The sequence below is a fragment of the Amblyraja radiata genome, chromosome 12, assembly GCF_010909765.2.
Source record: "Amblyraja radiata isolate CabotCenter1 chromosome 12, sAmbRad1.1.pri, whole genome shotgun sequence".
Lineage (NCBI taxonomy): Eukaryota > Metazoa > Chordata > Chondrichthyes > Rajiformes > Rajidae > Amblyraja > Amblyraja radiata.
The window spans coordinates 2,374,838-2,398,199 of NC_045967.1; positions in this window are offsets into that span (position 1 = coordinate 2,374,838).

Sequence of the window (23,362 nt, forward strand, 5' to 3'; positions counted from 1 at the left end):
TGTACACCTGTAGAAGTTTAAGAGAATCCTCTCTGACATACCAAATCTCTGTAATCTTCTTGACATTAAAAAGTAACAACAGAATTGACTAATATGGGCCAAATCGAGGCAAATATTACTAGAACAGATAATTGAAGCAGGTACTATAACGACCCAAAACGTCACCCATTCCTTCTCTCCAGAGATGCTGCCTGTCCCACGAAGTTACTCCAGCATTTTGAGTTTATCTTCGCTTTAAACCAGCATCTGCAGTTCCTTCCAACACAATGTATGTAAAAAATGTTGCCTTATTTTGTTGCATGATAATTTATCTCAGTTAAGGTGGTGAATGAATTGCCATTATTTTATATAACCATAATTTAACAATGGCGGTTAACTACCACTACAACTGAATACCAGATCAGACCATACGTTGACATTTGGGCTCCTCTTTCAGCAATATTATTGTTTGCTTTTATATGTGTGTACATATATATGTGTGTGTGTGTGTGTGTGTGTGTATATATATATGTGTGTGTGTGTGTGTGTGTGTGTGTGTGTGTGTGTGTGTGTGTGTGTGTGTGTGTGTGTGTGTATATATATATGTGTGTGTGCGTGTGTGTGTGTGTGTGTGTGTGTGTGTGTGTGTGTGTGTGTGTGTGTGTGTGTGTGTGTGCGTGTGAAAGTGTGCATGTGTGTATAGACACACTGTACGTGTTTTTTTCTCGTTCATTGGATAGTTTACAGAGTACTTTGTTTACATATTCTGTTGTGCTGCTGCAAGTAAGAATTTCTTTGTTCTATCTGGGACATATGAAAATAAAACACTTTTGACTCTTTTTTTAACGGTCTGCGAAAGTGCACTGCAATATGGTAGATGGTCAGATTTCAGCCTCTAGAGTTTCTTGTGCTTCTAAATGGTCAAAATCTTTTTCCCAGATTGGAAATATCAAATACAAAAGGACATAGATTTTAGGCTTTTTTTACCTAGAATGTGTTTGGAATCTGGAGCGCACTCACTGAGGAGGTGGTAGATACAGAGATTTTCATCAGCTTTAGGAGGTATTTGGATGAGCATTTGAATATCAGCATTGAAGGCTTCCAAATGGAATTTATATAGATAGATACTTGATGCCTGGTATGGGCGTGATGGGCCAAAAGGCCAGTTTAAGTGCTGGGTGACTCCATGACATTATAATGGTAAAAGTATTCAAGCTCTGACCAGATGTGCTCTAACCAATTCCAATATAACCTTCTAGTTTTCATATATTCTATGCATTATCTAATAAAGGAAAGAATCCCCTATAGATAGACACAAAATGCTGGAATAACTCAGCGGGACAGGCAGCATCTCTGGAGAGAAGGAATGGGGGACGTTTCGGGTGGAGACGCTTTTTCCGTCTGAAGAAGGATCTCGACCTGAAATGTCACCCATTCCTCTCAAGAGATGCTGCCTTTCCCGCTGAGTTACTCCAGCATTTTGTGTCCATCTTCAGTTTGAACCAGCATCTGGTTCCTTCCTACACTAAAGCATCGCCTATGATAGACACAAAATGCTGGAGTAACTCAACGGTCCAGGCAGCATCTCTGGAGAAAATGGATAGGTAGAGTTTCGGCTTGAGAACCTTCTTCAGACCCTTATGTCTTTTTGATCAGCTAATTCACCTCTCCTATTACCTTTAAGAAACTGTGGGGATTCACTCTGAGCCCCATTTGCTCCTCCAGCCAGTCATTATGTTCCCATTTATTGCACTTTCACAACTAATAATCTGAGGAGACTCTCAAATATTTAAAACACATTGACTATGGCAGATTCAGGAAGGGAGCCAGAGGGAGGCAGAACCTCTGCTTTGATCAGCATCTGTTAGAAACCTGGAGTGTGTCATTAATGCTATTTAGAATATAAAACAGTTGAGTACAGCGTCAGCCCTTAGTGTCTCTGTCGACCATGAAGCCAATTGGAACTAATCGCATACGCCTCCAAAAAAGTCAGTATTCTTCTATTCCCTGACAGTTAAATGTTGCCCTTGTATCTGCTTCCACTACTTCAGGAGAGCAAAAAGGAGACACAATCTGTGCTTCAGAGCCACGTGGTTTCACACAGTTGGCTGCTGCTGCTTTCATCTCAACCCTTTGGCAGAGAAGGTAAAGGAGAATCCTAAGGGATTTTTTATGCTCATTAATAGCAAAATAACAAAGTGTAGTTCCACTTAAGGATCAAAGTGATCATTAATTTGTGGAGCCGCAGGAGATATATTCAAGATTTTAATGAATAATCCTTGTCTATATTTACAATGGGGAAGGTCATGGAAATCAGGAAATTCAGAAGAGAGAACAGTGATGTCCTGAACCATATAACTCGTGTAAAATGCGTTATGGGTGGCTTTGAGGCATATTAAGGTGGATAAATCTGCAGGGCCTGACCAGGAGTACCTGAGGATATAGTGGGAAGTTTAGTTTAAAGATACAGCATGGAAACAGGTGCTTCAGACCACCAAGTCCACGTCGACAGTTGATCATCCATTCACGCTATGTTATCCCTCTTTCTCATCCACACTCCACACACACTGGGTGTAATTTACTGAGGCCAATTAATCTACAAACTATTCGGGATGTGGAAAGAAACCGGAGGAAACCCAAGTGGTGACAGGAAGAACATAAAACTCCACACAGAGAGTACCAGAGTTCAGGATGGGACCCAGGTCTCTGGTGTTGTTGGACAGCAGCTCAGTCAACAGCGCCACTTGCCACCGGAAGCAAGGGAAGACATTTTTGAGTTTTTGGCAGAGTACTATGTCTTTGTTAGCCATAGGTGAGGTACTGGAGGATAGCTAATGTTGCACCTTTGTTTAAGAAAGGCTGCAAGGCTGACGTGGCAGGGAATTATTGGCTGGTAACCCTAACCTAATTACTGGAAGGGATCTGGAGAGACAGGATCGACCTGGATTTCAATGGTAATTTATTTGTCACATACACCGAGGTACATTGAAATTCAATTTTGTATACATTTCATTATTAGTATAGTAAAGATAAGAATGGTGTAATAAGTGGAAAATCGTGTTTCACAAGTTTGATTTTTGAAGAGGTAACCGAAAGGAATGATAAGGGTAGGGCAGTAGACATGTCTGCATGGAATTTAGTGTGGCTTTTGATAAGGCCTAACATAGTAGACTGGATCAGAAGGTGAGCTCACATGGGATCCAGGGAGAGCCAGCCAATCTTTATATTACTGAAACTCTTCTCTTGTTTGTGTATATGTGTGTGTGCCATCTGGGCACAATCTGGTTAATTGCTATTTTCTCCAAATGATAGGCCACAGCCTTCCCATTTTCACACATCCTACCCACATTTTCCCCTGGAGGCGATAAACACCTTCCCGTCGCGTTTCCACCTATATTTCTGAACTTTTTGATCCTTGAAATTTAAAAAACAGCCCAAACTCACCCATTTTGAGAAAAGAAATCTGACTGACGTCACAATGCACTCGCAAGGCAGGACGGGACACTCCTGGAGGGAGGGGAACTCCAGCGCTCGAGGTGAACGAGGAGTGGCGGCGACTGCCCGGTGCCCTGCGGCCACCCCCTGCCTTGTGGTGAGGCTGCTGCCGTGGGCCGAGCCCGGCGACTGGGCCTGGGCTGGAGTGAGGGCCGAGCCCGGGGCTTGGGATGGGGCCTTGACCGGGGCTGAGAAAGATGGCACCGGTGGAACCAAGGACGAGCCTGGGTCCAGGGTCAGGGACGGTGAAGTCGGAACATGCACTGGATGGGGTAGGGTCTCTACCCCACTCCCTCTCTGGCCCTCTCCGTCCCTACCCCCCTCCCTCTCCATCTCTACTCCCCTCCCCCTTCCTCTCTACCCCCCTCCCTCTCTGAGGCAACGCCTCCGGTAAGTCCCTTCGATGGTGCGGTGGTCAGAGCCGGTGATGGTCTGGACAGTGTTCACAACTTTTTGCAGTCTTCTTCACTCCTGCACATGCAAGCTGCCAAACCAGGTCGTGAGGCAACCAGTCAATATGCTCTGTACACCTGTAGAAGTTTAAGAGAATCCTCTCTGACATACCAAAACTCTATAATCTTCTTGACATTAAAAAGTAACAACAGAATTGACTAATATGGGCCAAATCGAGGCAAATATTACTAGAACAGATAATTGAAGCAGGTACTATAACGACCCAAAACGTCACAAATTCCTTCTCTCCAGAGATGCTGCCTGTCCCACGAAGTTACTCCAGCATTTTGAGTTTATCTTCGCTTTAAACCAGCATCTGCAGTTCCTTCCAACACAATGTATGTAAAAATGTTGCCTTATTTTGTTGCATGATAATTTATCTCAGTTAAGGTGGTGAATGAATTGCCATTATTTTATATAACCATAATTTAACAATGGCGGTTAACTACCACTACAACTGAATACCAGATCAGACCATACGTTGACATTTGGGCTCCTCTTTTAGCAATATTATTGTTTGTTTTTATATGTGAGTACATATATATATGTGTGTGTGTGTGTGTGTGTGTGTGTGTGTGTGTGTGTGTGTGTGTGTGTGTGTGTGTGTGTGTGTGTGTGTGTGTGTGTGTGTGTGTGTATATATATATATGTGTGTGTGTGTGTGTGTGTGTGTGTGTGTGTGTGTGTGTCTGTGTGTGTGCGTGCGTGTGAAAGTGTGCATGTGCATGTGTGTATAGACACACTGTACGTGTTTTTTTCTCGTTCATTGGATAGTTTACAGAGTACTTTGTTTACATATTCTGTTGTGCTGCTGCAAGTAAGAATTTCTTTGTTCTATCTGGGATATATGAAAATAAAACACTTTTGACTCTTTTTATAACAGTCTGCGAGAGTGCACTACGATATGGTAGATGGTCAGATTTCTGCCTCTAGAGTTTCTTGTGCTTCTAAATGGTCAAAATCTTTTTCCCAGATTGGAAATATCAAATACAAAAGGACATAGATTTTAGGCTTTTTTTACCTAGAATGTGTTTGGAATCTGGAGCGCACTCACTGAGGAGGTGGTAGATACAGAGATTTTCATCAGCTTTAGGAGGTATTTGGATGAGCTTTTGAATATCATCATTGAAGGCTTGCAAATGGAATTTATATAGATAGATACTTGATGCCTGGTATGGGCGTGATGGGCCAAAAGGCCAGTTTAAGTGCTGGATGACTCCATGACATTATAATGGTAAAAGTATTCAAGCTCTGACCAGAAGTGCTCTAACCAATTCCAATATAACCTTCTAGTTTTCATATATTCTATGCATTATCTAATAAAGGAAAGAATCCCCTATAGATAGACACAAAATGCTGGAATAACTCAGCAGGACAGGCAGCATCTCTGGAGAGAAGGAATGGGTGACGTTTCGGGTGGAGACGCTTTTTCCGTCTGAAGAAGGATCTCGACCTGAAATGTCACCCATTCCTCTCACGAGATGCTGGCTTTCCCGCTGAGTTACTCCAGCAGTTTGGGTCCATCTTCGGTTTGAACCAGCATCTGGTTCCTTCCTACACTAAAGCATCGCCTATGATAGACACAAAATGCTGGAGTAACTCAACGGTCCAGGCAGCATCTCTGGAGAAAATGGATAGGTAGAGTTTCGGCTTGAGAACCTTCTTCAGACCCTTATGTCTTTTTGATCAGCTAATTCACCTCTCCTATTACCTTTAAGAAACTGTGGGGATTCACTCTGAGCCCCATTTGCTCCTCCAACCAGTCATTATGTTCCCATTTATTGCACTTTCACAACTAATAATCCGAGGAGACTCTCAAATATTTAAAACACATTGACTATGGCAGATTCAGGAAGGGAGCCAGAGGGAGGCAGAACCTCTGCTTTGATCAGCATCTGTTAGAAACCTGGAGTGTGTCATTAATGCTATTTAGAATATAAAACAGTTGAGTACAGCGTCAGCCCTTAGTGTCTCTGTCGACCATGAAGCCAATTGGAACTAATCGCATACGCCTCCAAAAAAGTCAGTATTCCTCTATTCCCTGACAGTTAAATGTTGCCCTTGTATCTGCTTCCACTACTTCAGGAGAGCAAAAAGGAGACACAATCTGTGCTTCAGAGCCACGTGGTTTCACACAGTTGGCTGCTGCTGCTTTCATCTCAACCCTTTGGCAGAGAAGGTAAAGGAGAATCCTATGGGATTTTTTATGCTCATTAACAGCAAAATAACAAAGTGTAGTTCCACTTAAGGATCAAAGTGATCATTAATTTGTGGAGCCACAGGAGATATATTCAAGATTTTAATGAATAATCCTTGTCTATATTTACAGTGGGGAAGGTAATGGAAATCAGGAAATTCAGAAGAGAGAACAGTGATGTCCTGAACCATATAACTCGTGAACAATGCGTTATGGGTGGCTATGAGGCACATTAAGGTGGATAAATCTGCAGGGCCTGACCAGGAGTACCTGAGGATATAGTGGGAAGTTTAGTTTAAAGATACAGCATGGAAACAGGTGCTTCAGACCACCAAGTCCACGTCGACAGTTGATCATCCATTCACACTATGTTACCCCTCTTTCTCATCCACACGCCACACACACTGGGTGTAATTTACTGAGGCCAATTAATCTACAAACTATTCGGGATGTGGAAAGAAACCGGAGGAAACCCAAGTGGTGACAGGAAGAACATAAAACTCCACACAGAGAGTACCTGAGTTCAGGATGGGACCCAGGTCTCTGGTGTTGTTGAACAGCAGCTCAGTCAACAGCGCCACTTGCCGCCGGAAGCAAGGGAAGACATTTTTGAGGTTTTGGCAGAGTACTATGTCTTTGTTAGCCATAGGTGAGGTACTGGAGGATGGCTAATGTTGCACCTTTGTTTAAGAAAGGCTGCAAGGCTGATGAGGCAGGGAATTATTGGCTGGTAACCCTAACTTCAATGGGGATAAATTACTGGAAGGGATCTGGAGAGACAGGATCGACCTGGATTTCAATGGTAATTTATTTGTCACATGCACCGAGGTACATTGAAATTCAATTTTGGATACATTTCATATTAGTATAGTAAAGATAAGAATGGTGTAATAAGTGGAAAATCGTGTTTCACAAGTTTGATTTTTGAAGAGGTAACCGAAAGGAATGATAAGGGTAGGGCAGTAGACATGTCTGCATGGAATCTAGTGTGGCTTTTGATAAGGCCTAACATGGTAGACTGGACCAGAAGGTGAGCTCACATGGGATCCAGGGAGAGCCAGCCAATCTTTATATTACTGAAACTCTTCTCTTGTTTGTGTATATGTGTGTGTGCCATCTGGGCACAATCTGGTTAATTGCTATTTTCTCCAAATGATAGGCCACAGCATTCCCATTTTCACACATCCTACTCACATTTTTCCCCTGGTGGCGATAAACACCTTCCCGTCGCGTTTCCACCTATATTTCTGAACTTTTTGATCCTTGAAATTTTAAAAACAGCCCAAACTCAGTCCAAAAACAGAAAAATCAAAAACACAATGTGAAGACGGGGTAGAGACGGAGAGGGCCAGGGAGGGAGTGGGGATAGAATTGGATAGTTATATGGATGGGAAAGGAATGGAGGGTTATGGTCTGAGCGCAGGTATATGGGACTAGGGGAGATTATGTGTTCGGCACGGACTAGAGGGGTCGAGATGGCCTGTTTCCGTGCTGTAATTGTTATATGGTTATATGGTTATATTAAACTCACCCATTTTGAGAAAAAAAATCTGACTGATGTCACAATGCACTCGCAAGGCAGGACGGGACACCCCTGGACGGAGGGGAACTCCAGCGCTCGAGGTGAACGAGGAGTGGCGACGATTGCCCGGTGCCCTGCGGCCACCCCCTGCCTGGTGGGGAGGCTGCTGCCGCGGGCCGAGCCCGGCGACTGGGCCTGGGCTGGAGTGAGGGCCGAGCCCGGGGCTTGGGATGGGGCCGTGGCCGGGGCTGAGAAAGAAGCCGCCGGTGGAACCAAGGACGAGCCTGGGTCCAGGGTCAGGGACGATGAAGTCGGCACATGCACTGGATGGGGGAGGGTCTCTACCCCACTCCCTCCCTGGCCCTCTCCGTCTCTACCCCGTCTTCACATTGTGTTTTTGATTTTTCTGTTTTTGGACTGAATTTTGTTTTCAATTTGTGTTTCTGTGATGTCTTTTATTTATTTTATTCCGATTATATGTTTTATTATTCTTGTTAATCTCTGTAAGGTGTCCTTGAGATTTCTGAAAGGCGCCCAAAAATAAAATTTATTATTATTATTATTTACTCCCTTCCCTCTCCATCTCTACCCCCCTCCCCCTCCCTCCCTACCCCCCTCCCTCTCTGAGGCAATGCCTCTGGTAAGTCCCTTCGATGGTGCGGAGGTCAGAGCCGGTGATGGTCTGGACAGTGTTCACAACTTTTTGCAGTCTTCTTCACTCCTGCACATTCAAGTTGCTGAACCAGGTTGTGAGGCAACCAGTCAATATGCTCTGTACACCCGTAGAAGTTTAAGATAATCCTCTCTGAATCTCTGTAGTCTTCTTGACATTGAAAAGTAATAACAGAATTGACTAATATGGGCCAAATTGAGGCAAATATTACTGGAGCAGCTAATTGAAGCAGGTACTATAACAACATTTAAAAGACACAAGACCAAGTGGGACCCGTCGGGTCACGTCCACCAACACGGGGGGTGGGGGTGTGGGGGGCGGGGGGCGCGGCATCACATGGGAGGGCTGGTCCGCGAACGCAATATTCTACCACTCACGACTTAGCTCACAACTGCACAGGCACGGTTGACGTGCATGGTAGACGGGCATGGCAAGTGGAAAAGTGATTTATTAAAGCTTAAAATGTGAATAACTCTTAAAATATAACAAAAATTAAAACGTTAAAGATGAAATTTATTCAGGTAAGTTCTTACTTGTTGTGTCTCTTGCTGCCAAACGGAATAAAAGCAATGTTAGTCTTTTTTAGAATCTTCACTTCCCCGAGCCGAGTTAGCGGGATGGAGCTGACCAAGCCAGCGAGCGGGGCCGAACCGTTCGAGTGGGGCTGAGGCCAGCGAGCGTGGCAGAGCCGAGGCCAGCGAGCGTGGCAGAGCCGAGGCCTGCGAGCGGGACCGAGGCCTGCTGGCAAAGTATTATTCAAAGAATTAGTACAAAAATCGCGAAATCTTCTCTTTAAAGATCGCAAAGTCAGAATCATGCAGTCAGAATCAATCAGTGCATCATGCAGTCAGAATGAAGCAGTGCAGAACTAGATCGTCACTCGACCGTTGGGGAGGTGGTGAAGCATTTGAGGAATGTTTCCGTGCTCTATGACTCTCTAAATGGGACACGCTGAGGAACGCACGGTTGACATGGACCAATTGGAGCAAACAGCATATGCCAGTTACAGGGCAGTACAAGAGCTCACACTGACACACTGCTGATTGATGATTGGTGCTTTGATGGCCCCCAAGACACAGGAAATGGTGAGCAAAAACCAAGAGCAGTACTTTAGTACGATTGAATGCTTCCCAAATTTGGCAGCATTATCACTCTGTCTATATCTTTCTCATGACGTTACAAGGCCTTCTACGCCCGAACCTCCAGACTCAGGAACAGCTTAATTCTCAGAGCTATAGCGGCTCTGAACCGGCCCTGCTGAGTGCCCTCCACCCCCCCAGGACTGTCTCCCTCGGGTGGACACATCTGCACTGTAGTCTGTTTGAACTGTTTTGACTATTTTACTGTTTTACAAACCATCTTCTCGGGGAATCTAAATCTAAATTTTATTAGTTATTTATGTTATGACATCGGATGGAAGCTGCATACCAAATCTCGTTGCGCTTATGTGCAATGACAATAAAATATATTATTATTGTTATTATTATTATTATTATTATTATTATTATTATTATTATTATTATTATTATTATTATTATTATTATTATTATTATTATTATTATTATTATTATTATTATTATTATCTAGAATCACTAGCCAGCTGCTTAGTAGATGGCTAGTAATTCTCATATGTCCTTTGCACAATCCTTCAGTTATGTTAGCTTGAGAAAATAAAACTCTAACAAATAGGAGCAGGAGTTGGTGATCTTCAAGTTCAAGGCTGATCTTCTCCCTCATTTCCATTTCCCTTGATTTTTTTAATGTCCAGAAATTTATTGATCCCTGTTTTGAATTAATTTGTTGTCTGATCCTCCACTCCTCCAGGAAACGGCATTCCAAATAATCACCATCTTCTCATTGTGTCAGTCGTAGAATCAAAAAGCACAGAAGTATGCCTTCTCGGAACACCTCGTCCATGGTGACTATGAGGCTTTTCCACATCAATCCCTATTTGCCTGGTTACCTCCATGACATTGCATTTCAAGTACCTGTACAATATTGTAATTGGAACTCCCTCAACCACCAGCTCTGACAGCTTTCTCCACATAACCATCACACACTGTGAAAAACCAACCCCTCAGATTGACTTGAATTCATGTCCTCTCATAACTGTCCCAATCTGTGCTTTTTAGTTCAGACTCCCCTGCCCGAGAAAAATATATTTGGACACAGTATCTATGCTCCTCAATTTTATAAATCTCCATAAAGTCATCTCGCAGCTTCCTACGTTCCAGTGGGAATAAAGCCAGTCTATCCAATTTCCCATTGTAACTTCAGACCTCCTTTCCAGGTTGATGAATCTCTTCCACAATCTCTATATTGCCACCACATCCTTCCTGGAAAGTTGCAGCCAGATCTGTTAACCAAATGTAGTCCAACCAATGTATTTTTACAGCCAAAGCATGATGTCCCAACACGTATACACCTGTGTTGCCACTTTCAGTGAGTTATGGACTTGGTCCTTAAGGTTTATTGTGCAACTAAGGTCCTTGCCATTTACTTTTTATGTCCTACTCTGCTCAACATGTCATCCAGCATGAAAATAGACTATTCATCCTGCCAGATTGACCAATGGACACCCATCTGTACTAATCCCATTTCCAATACTTGATCCGTAGCTTTCTATGCCTTGCTAAACTAAGTGCTTTTTCCACACATTTGTTAAGTGGTCTATGTGACTGTGCTTCCCCCACTCTCTCAAGCATTCAAGCTGCTCACCACTCTTTGGGTGAAAAAAGGTCTCTGTCAGATCCCCTCTGAATCTTTTCCTTGCCCTAAACCTCTGTTATGGGGACAAGTTTCCTGCAGTCGACCCTCTCGCTCCTCCTAATTTTATATACATCAATCATGTTCCCTCTTAACCACCTCCATTAGACAAAAATGCTGGAGAAACTCTGCGGGTGAGGCAGCATCTATGGTGCGAAGGAATGGGTGATGTTTCGTGTCGAGACCATTCTTCAGACTGATGAGGGGATGGGGGGCGGGAAGAAGAAAGGAAGAGGCGGTGACAGTGGGCTGTGGGAGAGCTGGGAAGGGGAGGGGAAAGAGGGAGAAAACAAGGACTGCCTGAAATTGGAGAAGTCAATGTTCATACCGCTGGGGTGTAAACTACCCAAGCGAAAAATGAGGTGTGGCTCCTCCAATTTACGGTGGGACTCACTCTGGCCATGGAAGAGGCCCAGGACACAAAAGTCGGATTCAGAATGTGAGGGGGAGATGAAGTACTGAGCCACCGGGAGATCAGGTTGGTTATTGGAGATCAGATCTGACTTATCCCGTCTCAGGAGCTATATCCCTGCACGCCTAGTTCCCTCTGCTCGACAACACGCCACAGAGCCCAACCGTTCACTGTGTAGGACCTGCCCAAAGATCTTAGAGCAGAGCAAGATAGGCCACTCCTGCGAAATACAATGGGCTGACATGTAGTACACTACGGAGGGGATCCTGGGCATTTTTCACCGCCCATTTTAGTAACCGGAGCCTACCCGACCCGACTCGCAGTGTAATCAACGTTGCGGGGCAACAGTTTGTGTGTGTGATATAGGGTTAGATTCATAATTCTGTCAGTTCATACTTCTTGTCAAGAATAAAATTTGACTCTGGTAATTGTCCTTTTTAATGTTTTTTAAATCATTTCTTTTTAAATGGCTCACAAGCAGTGTTTGAGTTGATTTTGTAGTAACCGACCCGACCCGACCCGACCCGACTCGCAGGGTAATTGACATTGCGGGGGAAGTTTGTGTGTGTGATATGGGGTTAGATTCATAATTCTGTTAATTCTTGTTAAAGAATAAAATGTTTATAAACACACATACATGAATGTGATATAAATGTATATAATCATATAACACACACAATTATATTTCTTCTGATCCAATGATGAACTTTATTTCAGACTAGACAAGGGACATTAAATAAGAAACATTGTAAACCTCCCCGCAACTTCACACACACTAGGCCTTATCCCCACCCCTCAACACTTCCCCCCCCCGGCACTCCCTCGCCTGCCCCCACATTACAATGTTTCCCCCCCTCCTATGCCCCTCTCCCCGCTGCCCCGGGCCGCTCACCCCCTCTCCCCGGGCCGCGCACCCCCTCTACCCGGGCCGCGCACCCCCTCTCCCCGAACCGCGCACTCCCTCTCCCCGCTGCCCCGGGCAGCTCACTCCCTCTCCCGCTGCCCCGGGCCCCACACTCCCTCTCCCCGGGCCGCGCACTCCCTCTCCCCGCTGCCCCGGGCAGCTCACTCCCTCTCCCGCTGCCCCGGGCCCCACACTCCCTCTCCCCGGGCCGCGCACTCCCTCTCCCCACTGCCCCGGGCCGCTCACTCCCTCTCCCCGGGCCCCACACTCCCTCTCCCCGGGCCCCACACTCCCGCTGCCCCGGGCCCCACACTCCCTCTCCCAGGGCCGCGCACTCCCTCTCCCCGCTGCCCCGGGCCGCTCACTCCCTCTCCCCAGGCCGCTCACTGCCTCTCCCGCTGCCCCGGGCCCCACACTCCCTCTCCCCGTTGTGGAAACAAAGATCCGATCTTTGGCCGGAAGCAAGATGGCGGAGCAAGATGGCGGAACAAGATGGCGGGGGCTGGTTGCTAAAATGGGTCCTATAATCACCCATGAATCTGCCCATGAGCGTACTACACGTTTGCGTGAGAGTAACCCATCTTGCTCTGCTCTAAGATCTTTGGTCCTGCCCATGTTAGACATCCCATAATGCAACACCTCACATTTCTCTGTATTAAATTCCATCAACCATTCCTCAGCCCACCAGGCCAACCGATCAATTTTTGACAACCTTCATCACTATTTAGGTGAGGAGCCAAACTATGTACATACAAAACTCCAAGTGCAGTCTATATTATAGTCAGATACCTGCAATAATAATAATAATAAATTTAATTTTTATAGCGCTTTTCTAAGACTCAAAGTCGCTTTACAATAGTAACAGACTATAGCAAACGGAGAAGCGGCGAACAAACAGCGCCAGCGTCCACTCCGTGCAGCACATAAAGAAAGAATACAGACATAACAATAATAAAGACATTTAAACATAAAAACATCCCCCCGCAATGGTTCCCATTATGAGGGAAGGCACAAAGTCCAGTCCCCATCCCCAGTTCACCCATAGTCGGGCCCATTGAGGCCTCCACAGTTACCTCCACGGAGGCCCGATGTTCCAGGCCGTTCTCGCCGGGTGATGGTGCTCCGGCGTCGGGAGAATCCTCACAGCGGCTTGGGAACCCTGGAACGGCCGCTTCCGTACTGGAGACCGCGGCTTCCGAAGCCAACAAGGCCGCGCTTGATGGAGCTCCACAATTGGTGATCTCGTCGAGAGATCCCAGGCTCCCGATGTGAAGTCAGCGCCGCCGCCCGCAGCTGGCCGCTCCTCAGACCCGCAGCTCCGCGATGGTTTTTATCGCCGGTCCCAGTTCCAGCGCGGCGACCCGGGCAAGGCATCGCCCGCTCCGCGATAGCGCTCCAGCGCTGTGCCGCCGCCAAAGCCGTGGTACTGGGCGGTCCCCGACAGGAAACGCCGCTCCAGGCCCGCTGGTAGGCCGCGAGGACGGGTCAAAACTGCAGCCCGGAGAAAAGCTGCCTCTCCGACCAGGTAGGGACCCTGAAGGACAGTCCCCCCCCCCCCCCCCCCCCCACATAAAAAAGTTTAGACCTCCAAACAAAACACTTTAACTAACTAAAAATTTAAAAAAAAGATGAAGAGACAGACAGCTGCTGGTTGGGCAGCCATGCACAGGACAGCGCCCCCGTGTACCTGCAGTAAGAATGCATATCTCATGGTGTACCAAACATTAACTGAAATTTCTATCCATATGAATGTACAATGAATCAATTCCACACGCCATCATTGATGTAACAGGATAATTGCTATGTTCTTGCTCTGTCCTCAACTGGTGTTTGTAAAATGTCGGCAGCGGCGAACTGCGGAGGGTTCAAAGGCCTCTACCACCACGGGTGAACAAAGGAGGAACATGACTGAACTTTATTGCCTCCATCACAGTGAGGAATGTTGATTCCACTGTGGTGGATGTTTATGTTAAATTTTATTTTATGTGGCTGTGTGTATTGTTGCTTTTCACTTAATATGGCTGCATGGTGACTCAAATTTCACTGTACCTTAATATGTTAAGTGACAATAAACGCAAACTTGAACTCGAACTTGAACATTAGTAGAAACATTCAATAGCAAGTTTTTAGGACTGTTGATTAATTTTAAAAAGAAATCTCCATGAAAGCATCTTTGTTGTGTTAAAGCTTCTTCTTGCGAATGAAACATAAACCAAAGGAATAGTTAGATCTCAAGCCGGGTGTTGAGCAGCCAGGTTGTTGTGTCTGTGTCAATGTCTGCCAGGCCCTGAGCTCCATTTGGTGGGTGGAAGAGCGGGCTTCCAGAGATGACATGGTTGGCTGTCTGTTGTTCTGCTCCGCATTCACAGGCTGGGCTCTGGCGGAGCCCCCATCTCCACTTGCTGGCATTGAAACGCCCGACTCCAGTACCAAGTCGGTTGAGCTTCACCCAAGCTCCTCTAGGGAGGTCAGACTCTGGACAGTCTTTAATGATTGGACATCAAACAAACATGAAACGAGGTGGTACAATCATAGAGAAGGTTATGTTCAGCAAATTGTCACAAGTGCGATTTTTCGATGATGAGTTGGCTGAGGAGGAGAGAAGCAGCTGCAGTTAGAGGAAAAAGTGCCACCTTGCAAGGAATCTAAGGCAGAATAAGCTGACAGGTTGCCATGGTGAGTTCTATCTAAAATCATCAAGAGCTAGAGAATCTTTGAAGGTTCATCTGTTGAAATGCAAGAAGCACGGCTGTGACTAATTTGTACACAGCATTGACTGAATTTTGGTTGTATATTTTCAATGACCAATCGGGAATATCTTTCTGGCCACGGACTTTCTAGATCTTGGATGAGGATAAATGTTGCCTCGATCATCAGGAAAACAGTTTACTTCCTGTGGAATTTTGTCACTTGATAAGGTACAGTATGTCCAAGAGAGGAGATTAATATTTCATATGTAATCCACATTTTGAATAGCAAATTGGTTATTATTTACCAAGCAGATTTGGTTATGAAGAAAAGCTTTAAAAGAGATAATTTTGCTAAGAAGTGCATATTGACATTTTATGCTTTTGTGAAAATAATGCCAATTAAAAAAATATATTTCCTTGCTCCTTGTCACTCCAAATGACAGGTGAACAGACCATTCCAGTTAAATGCAACAACATCAAATAGCTTAAAATTCAGCAATAGGAATTGGTTAAATGTTAAAGGAATGCTGCCCTTTTCAAACACAGTGAGAGAATTAAATCAGAAGGACATGTTGATTGCTACAAAGTTAGAAGGAGAATGAGGAACATATAGAGCATAGACACAAAATGCTGGAGTAACTCAGCAGGACAGGCAGCATTCCTGGAGAGGAATGCGTGAGGTTTCAGGTCGCGAAGAAGGGTCTGAAGAAGGGTGTTGACCCAAAACCTCACCCATTCTTTCTATACAGAGATCAAGAGTCAAGAGTGTTATATTGTCATGTGTCCCAGATGAGACAATGAAATTCTTACTTGCTGCAGCACAACAGAACATGTAAACATAATACAAAACGGAAGATAAAAGTTCAGTGTGTCTAAAGACCATAGACCATAAATAAATAAACTGATATAGTGCAATAATAATAATAGACTCTTTTTGTTCAGAGTTTATTTGATGTCTTGTTGGCTGTGGGGAAGCAGCTGTTCCTGAACCTGGATGTTACAGATTTCAGGCTCCTGTACCTTCTTCCCAATGGCAATGGTGAGATGAGTGTGTGACCAGGATGGTGTGGGTCCTTGATGATGTTGGCAGCCTTTTTAAGGCAGCGACTGCGATAGATCCCTTCGATGGTGGGGAGGTCAGAGCCGGTGATGGACTGGGCAGTGGTCACAACTTTCTGCAGTCTTTTCTGCTCCTGGACATTCAAGTTGCCGAACCAAGACACGATGCAACCAGTCAGTATACTCTCTATGGTGCACCTTCGAAGTTTGAGAGAGTCCTCCTTGACAATAAGACTCTACTCTCAGGAAGTAGAGGTGCTGATGTGCCTGCCTGAGTTACTCCAGCATTTTGTGTATCTGGCAGTTCAAGCAGTTCCTTCCGACACACGTTAGAGCATATTGCACGTTTCAGCACACTGAAGGCGTAGCCTATTTTCTTGTGTTTGCAGCACTTTCAGCATAATCTTTTGAATCAGACATATTATTTCCTGTTTAATCCACAAGTCTGCGGAAGTAGCAGTTACAGACCTTGAGCTAGTTGAACAGAACTCCAAAACTACAGAAGAGTATATCCGACATTTTTTTTCCACACAAAATAAAAATTGAAATGATGACACAATCAGAATCTGCTATTATTTTATAGTCTTTTGCTCACAAATGTTATTCTGAGAAACAAAAGAGTTTTATGCAAAGCAAGAACATGGACGATTATCAGAATGTTTCATTCTCACGGGCAGAAATTGCTTTAAAAACGTGGGGGGGGACACAATGAGGCCTGACATCTAGGATAGGGGTCGGTAACCTACGGCCCACGGGTCGAATCCGGCCCATAACACAAAGTCATCCGACCCGCATGCGTATTTTTTTTCAATTTGTTTTTGCAACCTGGAAACTGCAGCCATTCCTGGGGCACGCAGGCGACCTGGGTCCTACTGCCAGACCTGGGGCAAGCGAGCCGACCTGTTAAATGCAGCCTGACCTGGGGCAAACTAGACGACCTGGGCGCGCAGGCAACATAGGCACTGCAGGTCCTTTGGCCCACCGTGTCGTGCCGACCAGCAATCATCCCGTACACTAGCACCATCCGACACACTAGGGACAATTTAGAATTTACCGAAGCACTTAACCTACAAACCTGCGCTTCTTCGGAGTGTGGGGCAGGCGAGTTGACCTGGGCACTACAGCCAGAACTTGAGCAAGCAAACCGACCTGGGACTGGCTGTAGTGCTCAGGTAACAAAACATGCCCCCCCCCCCCCCCCCGCAGGATCAGCTAATGGAAGACTGAACTAGCCTTGCACTTCCCCTGCACTTAAAATGGTGGCTTGAGAAACTGCATAGCAAAGATTAGTATCTTTGCTGCTTAGTATAATTGTGACAGAAAGTTATACAGCACCATCTAGTGGGACAATGAGAGTACCTCTAGTGTCAAAATATGGGCCCTGTGATAGGGATTTTTTTTTGTATTACTTTGTTTAACTTTGTCCAAAACCAAAGTCCTCTTTTTCTCTGGAGTTACCTTTTGGATCTGTGCACCTATTAAAAACGAAGCAGGAATGGACCACCTGCTCAGTATTCAGCTACTCAGTAAGATCGCAGGTAATTTGAATATCACCTGAACTCTGCAAAACATTTTACCATGGTTTAGTTTTTTTTTGTTTAGAGATACAGCGTGGAAACAGGCCCTTCGGCCCACCGAGTCCGTACCGACCAGTGATCCCCACACATTGACACTATCCTACACACACTAGGGACAATTTACAGTTATACCAAGCCAATTAACCTACAAACCTGTACGTCTTTGGAGTGTGGGCGGAAACCGAAGATCTCGGAGAAAACTTCCACGGTCACGGGGAGAACGTGCAAACTCCATACAGACAGCACCCGTAGTCGGAATCGAACTCAGGTGTCTGGCACTGTAAGGCAGCAACTCCACTGCCACGTCACCATGCCGCCCCAACATGGTAACATTTTATCTCCTTGCAATAACTTGCCTCACCTTTTCTCTTCACGTTGGCCCTTCTGCTTCAGATTTTTTGTCAAAACCCCTCTGCTTTGCCACCTCCTTTTTCATCTTTATGACCCGGTTTAAACACTCATCTTCTTGTACAACCTCTTTGAAGTGTCTTGATCTGTGTTTTTCACCATTTAGCAGTAGCTTCGTCCGCCCCGAATTGTAAGGCTTCAATCAGCCCGTTCGCGGGGCCTTTTATCGCCCGGCGCGGCTTAAAACCGGCTGCGGGATCTTCCATCGCCCGACTGGAGCTTGAACATTGGGAGACTCGATCGCCTAGACGCAGTAATTTGACCGTGGGGTGAGGGGGGGCGGGGGGCTGGGGTGAAAACTGAAAGAGGTCACACGCACTAACCACCCCTACACATGCTAACTACCCCCCTTGATATTATATTAATATTATTAATTAGCTCCTTTTACAGCATAACCGCCCTATCCACAGACACATAGCCCCCAACTCGCAGGCGCGTCTAGAGAGGGGGGGGGGGGGGGGCAGAGAGAGAATGGGGAGAGACAGAGATAGAGGGGCAGAGACAGAAGGGCAAGAGACAGAGGGAGAGAGGGTGGAGGGGAGGAGGAGAGGGAGAGTGGGGGGGGAGAGAGAAGGGGGGGATGAGAGAGAGGCAGGTAGAGAGAGAGAGGGGTGAGAGAGAGTGGGGAGGAGAGATGGGGGAGAGAGAGAGGGGGAGAGAGAGAGGGGGGAGAGAGAGGGAGAGAGAGGGGGGAGAGAGAGAGGGGGGAGAGAGAGGGAGGGGGAGGAAAGAGAAGGGAAGAGAGAGAGTAGAGAGATGAGAGGGGAGAGACAGATGGAGGGATGGAGAGAGAGAGTGAAGGAAGGAGAGAGAGAGGGAGAGAGGAAGGACAGAGAGAGAGAGGGAGAGAGAGAAGGGAGAGAGAGAAGGGAGAGAGAGAGAGGGGAAAGAGGAGAGAGAGAGAGGGGGGAGAGAGACAGAGGAGGAGATGGGTAGAGAGAGAGATAGAGAGAGAGGGGGAGAGAGAGAGGGGGAGAGAGGGGAGAGAGAGGGGGAGAGAGAGAGGGAGAGGGAGAGTGAGGTGAGAGATGAGGAGAGATGAGAGAGAGCAAGGGCATTGTGATGTTCCCAGCTGCGATTTACAGAAAAGAGTACGTTTTGTGAAGGATTTTATTGAAAATGTGTACAGAAAAATGACTAAATTTAACGAGGAGTGGATTTGCGGATGTAAAAGTAAAATCGCTAGCGAAATGGTAAAAATCTCTGTGTTTTTGCGTCTGGTTTTGCGGAGTAACGAATCAAAGGGGATGAGAGGGAGGAGGGGGGATTGGGGGGAGGGGTGAGAGGGGGGTATGGATAGGAGGAACGAAGGGGTGAGGGGGGAGAGAGGGGGGAGAAGAAGGGGGTGGAGAAGGGGGGGTGGAGAAGGGGGGGTTGGAGAAGGGGGCGTGGAGAAGGGGGGGGAGAGGGGGAGTTGTTATCGAACTGAACTCACTATGGAATGAATCCATTAACGGAGCCATTCTGCTGCTGGATTCTAAGTTGTCCCTGCCTTCCCTCTGGAAGCCTCCTCGTCCCCTTCAGATGCCGAGTTCCCAGAGCCCTGGTTAAACGCGGGGGCCGCTCACAGTTAAGTCTGTGAAAGCGGCCCCATCAGAGACTATGAGCAGCAGCAGGGTTCACTATAAGGAAGGACCATTGCGCATTTACCCCGCCCGCCCGTCGCCTTATCTCTTCTCCCCTGAAGCAGGTTGGTTGGGCACAGTTGCCAGAAGCTGAAAACTAAATATTGCAGCGGGAAAACTGCAGCTGCGCTTCTGGCAACAGCCGACGTTCTGCTCTGTCTGGGGGGACAGGGTGAGTGGGGGTGAAGGGGGAGAGGGCGAGTGGGGGAGAGGGCGAGTGGGGGTGAGGGGGGGGTGAAGGGGGGGAGAGGAAGGGGAGGATGGGGGAGAGCGGTGGAGGGGGGGGGAGGGGAGGTTGGAGTGAGCGGGCAGGCGGGCACACGTTGTAGTCCAGCTGCGGGAGGCAGTGTACTTGGAGTCATACTGGAGGCAGGTGGGCCTGGATTGGTCAGCATGTGGGCATTGTGACGTCAGCAGCTGGTAAGAGCCATTTAGATTTTAAAAATTGAGTTTTGTGATCAATTTTACTCAAAATCTGGGGATATAATTGACCAAGGAGTGGATGTGCGAATGTAAAAGTAAAATCGCTAGCAAAATGGTAAAATGTCGGCGTTTTTTGCGTCTGGTTATCACGGAGTAACGAATCAAAGGCAAAATGCCATACACCCACACACACACAGAGTTTTAAAAGTATATAGATATGATATGATACCTCTTGCCATAAAGGTCAACATTCATTAGCTTTCTAATTATTTGCTGCACCTATATGTTAAGTGTTTGCTAACATTAAATTCCTTTGGATTTAATGATGAATTAGGTTGGCACAGTGGCATAGCGGTAGAGTTGCTGCCTTTCAGTGCCAGAGACCAGGTTCGAACCTGACTGCAGGTGCTGTCTCTATGAAGTTTGTATATTCTCCCTGTGACAGCGACCCTATGATTTATTTTTTTATTTACAGGTGCTAGAAATCTAGATCTAATTGTAATTGTAATTGTAATTGATTTATTAGCCAAGTATGTAAAAACATACAAGGAATTTGATTTGCCATACAGTCATACCAAAAAAGCAACAAAACTCACAACTGCATAAAAACTAACCAGATGGAAGGCAAAAGTGTATTATCTTCTTCCCTCCTTTTCTCCCGTGGTCAGGGCAGTCGAACCATCCGCAGTCGGGACGATCGAAGCTCCCACAGCCGGCGATCAAAGCTCCTGCGTCAGGGCGATCGAAGCTCCCGTGATCGGGGGATCGAAGCTCCTGCGGTTGGAGCTCCCGAAGTTGGTCCCAAACCAAGGGACCGTGAGTTCCATGATGTTAAGTCCCCAGGCTCCCGTGGTTGGAACTGCTGAAGCCGATCCACGGCAAAGGCACCGCCATCTCCTCGATGTTAGGCCGCAGTGCGGACGGAGATACGATACGGAAAAGTCACATCTCCATCGTGGAAAGTTTCCTCCACCCCCCACATAGGAAAAAACTAAAGATACACTAAAACATACATTTAACAACAGACTAAAACAACAAAAGAAGAAAAGGTGGAGACAGGACCGTTGGCGAGGCTGCCATCGTACGGCGCCACCTGGTCTCCAATCCAAGCGCTTAAATCTGTTTATCTTGTCTATAGACTATGCTGACATGATGAGCGTTTGTTGCATTTTTCATTCGTATCATTTCAGAATTAGCAGTTCTGGTGAAATACCATTAATCTGCAACATGTATCAGGTTTTTTTTCTTCTCAGGTGCTGCCTGACCTACTTAGAACTTCCAGCATTCTACACTATCACCAGCTTTCTCCACGTCTATTATTTTCACGATTGTTAGGTTTCTGAGATTGTCCTGTAATCATTTGGAAAAGCAATTTCTTGATATGCAAAGTGAATTGAATTAACTAAAGCCTTGCTTTTGTGATGCCAAGGAACCTTAAAAAAGACTCATCATGGATATGGATGAGGATAGTTGCAGTCTTGCCCTTTGTACGTATGGTAGGCTCAGAAATAAGAATTAATTGCTCTTATTAAAAATAAGAATGACTTCAGGGTTAATATTCCTAATTGGTTCAATGAAAGAGCAATTTGCTGCAATGTATGGCATAGATTAATCCCTACAAAGTGAATCTCTAACCTCAGATTGCTGTAGGAAGGAACTGCTGATGTTGATTAACACCGAAGATAGACACAAAATGCTGGAGTAACTCAGCGGGATAGACCGCATCTCTGAAAAGAAGGAATGGGTGGGGTTTCGTGATCCTTCTTCGGACTGCTTGTTGCTCACATGTGGAAGATTAAATGTTTTTTCCACATTGAAATAAGAAACCTACAAAGGAAGATAACCTCATTTCTAGATGACAGACCTATTTGAAGGAGTCTATCTGCTTGGGAAAAGCTGTATTTTATCAAATGGAATATGATGATTGTCAGACCAGCGAATATTTGGGAAAAAGTAATGATTATACAAAAGCATAAACCATATAAACATGTGTCACAATAAATCAGTATAAAATGTAAAACTGGGAAGCAAGTGCAATTGGCAAACTTTTGGACAACTAATGAAACACATTGTGGTGAAAGTGATAGAGCTTTGAGACAACAGTTTCTCTTCATATTTCTTCAACCACAAAATCGTTGAGACATTAACACAGGGCCTCACAGCTGGAACAATCCCAACAGCCCTTCAATTTACAGTAGGGCAGTATATGTACTTATGCTGTATGTCAAACACTTCAACAAGCACATAAATAAACAGGGGAAAATTACCCCAGTTCATCCGCATTACCAAACCTAGAATAGACACAAAAAACTGCAGACAACATCTCTGGAGAAAAGGAATAAGTGATGTTTCAGGTAAAGACCATTCTTCAGGTTGAGAATTAGGGGAAAGGGAAACGAGAGAGGTAGATGGTGGTATAGGGAGATATAGAACAAATGAATGCAAGATATGCAAAAAAGTAACGATGTTAAAATAAATAGGCCATTGTTAGCTGTGGGCTAAGTGAAAACCAGTTACAGACAATGAAACTCACCAGCACGACATTGAGAATGACTGAGGATGGGGAAGAGAGAGTGGGAATGCAAGGGTTACTTGAAGTTAGAGAAATCAAAATTCATACTGTTGGGTTATAAGCTGCCCAACCAAAATATGAGGTGCTGTTCCTCCAATTTGCGTTGAGCCTCACTCTGACAGTGGAAGAGGCTCAGGTCAGAAAGGTCAGTTTGAGAATGGGAGGGGGAGTTAAAGCGTTTGGCAACCAGGAGATCAGGTAGGCCCAGGCGGACTGAGTGGATTTACCAAACCTGGACATGGTCTGATGAGTGAGGTGCTGCAACTTTCACAACTATGGATAAATCATTGCTCGAAGGATTAAAGACATGGATTATCTTATAAATATTTTTTTGATTGTCAGATATTCCAAGAACGAATATGTGCGCATCAACATTAATTTTGAAGAAACACTCTACTACTTCATTCTTCCTTATTCGCTCATACAATTTCAGTGATGGACTGACTCCTCCCATATACAAAGCCAATAGCAAATCTTTCCCATACTCTAGAGAGAGCAGAAATAAGAACAGAATATTCAACATTGGAAAGCACAGTGTAGGAACAGACCCACCAGCCAACCATATCCACGTTGAATAAGATATAAACTTGAACTAATCTCTTCTGCA